The sequence below is a fragment of the Grammomys surdaster genome, unplaced genomic scaffold (genome assembly GCF_004785775.1).
Source record: "Grammomys surdaster isolate TR1022 unplaced genomic scaffold, NIH_TR_1.0 126313, whole genome shotgun sequence".
NCBI classification, from domain to species: Eukaryota; Metazoa; Chordata; class Mammalia; order Rodentia; family Muridae; genus Grammomys; species Grammomys surdaster.
In genome coordinates, this window is record NW_021621113.1 from 2,683,950 (window position 1) to 2,685,799 (window position 1,850).

Here is a 1,850-nt window from a genome sequence, read left to right on the forward strand (position 1 = left end):
GAGAGAGACTTAGAGAGAGACTTAGAGAGAGACTTAGAGAGAGACTTGAGACGAGACTTGAGACGAGACTAGACCAGACTAGACCAGACTCGTCTCCATTCTTCGCGTCCCCGTCCCCACTCTCTCTCTTGCTAGGCCCTGACCCACGGAACGGAGCAGCAGAAGGGGCCGTTACAGCTCTGGGCCAGTGGAGTGGGCTTCGTTGGTAAAGGTCCTTGCTCTTAAATTTGAGGACATGATCTTGCTACCCAAGACACAAGGTAGAAAGACAGAACTGACTCTCTAAGGTTGTCCTCTGACTCCTCGGGTATGCAGTCATGCACCAAGACCACACGCACGCACTTTTGTAAAGATGTCAGACTTTCACTTATCCCAACTCTCACCTCAACTCACGATGGCCTGGTTTCCGGCTCCCTTTGTTTGTTTTTCTGGTGAAATATCCCTTAGGAATGCTGGGCGCTCCTGGCTCAGGGAAATTAAGAGATCTGGCAGGAGTCAAGAGAACAAAAGAAATTCCTTACACTTACAGACTTTAAAGGTAAGGGATGCCTGGCTTTAGACAGGAGGCGATCTCTGAGCTTGGGCCAGGAGAGGTGCTAAATAGGATATAAAACCATAATTTAGGAAACAAATCCTGTGGCACCATCCTACCTTGGGCTGCTACATGCTAGGGACATCTTAGCGAAAGTTCTAGATAGAACATAAGGTGTGGCTCATCTGTTCTACAGGGGCATCAGCTATGATCTAACATCCTAGCTTTTTCACACACACACACACGGTAGTTTAGAGATGGCTCATCTGTTAGGAGCACTTGCTGCTCTCACAAAAGACCATACCCAGCAACCCCATGGTGTCACACAATCATCCCTAACTCCATTTCCCAGATCTGCTTCTGACCTCTGACGGCACTAGACATGCACATGGTACTCACGTCCCTATTTGCAGGCAAAACATTTACAGACAGAAAAATAAATCTACAAAGAGAGTTGACCTTATCTCAAATGCTGTCTTTGTGTGGTCCACAAACTGTTCTTCTGTATGGATTTTTTTTTTTCCTCCCGCAGTGCCTGAGACAAGGTTTCTTCTCTATGTAATCCTGGATGTCCTAAAACTTGAGCTGTAGACGAGGATGGCCTCAAAGACAGAGATCTACCTGCCTCTGCCTCCTGTGCTGGAATTAAAGATGTGCTCCCCCACCACCTGGCTGTTTGGTTGTGTTTTGTTGTTTTGTTTGTTTTGTGTGTGCATGTGTGGCTGACACTGAAGAATGCTACTAATAAGCTAAAATGTTAGGATTATAATACTCATTCTCGGTTATCACAATGTTCTGAAATTCTCCTGCTCACTACCCATCCACCACCCTTACTCAGGACCAATCAGCTTAAAGGAGAGCTGATAACACTTTGCCTAGTAAGCCAACAGCTTCCCCTCCCTTGCCTTTAAACTTTTGAACATGGTTTTTCCTATAAAGAGCCTACTCTGAAAGAAGACTAATGCCACAGTTATGTTTTTCCTTCTTGTAAACCTGGACATCCAGTATTATACTGTGTGTTCTAGTCTTGTTTAACTGAGATGGTGTACATGGTTTGAGTGGCCACTCCCCAGACCCCAGCACTCACCTCTCAGGTAAATTGATTCTCAATCACCTGGACTTCACACCACATGAAAATCGTTCTTCCCATATTCAGTGGAGAGACACACTTAGATTACAGGACTATCCTGTCGTAATACTGACAGCTCACAGCAGGAGAAGCTAGGGTGGGCAATCCAACAGCACCCCCAGTCTCTATCATTTGACTCCCCGCCCCCACTATCTGCCATAAAGAAATGAAGTGTGCAGTAGAAAAATG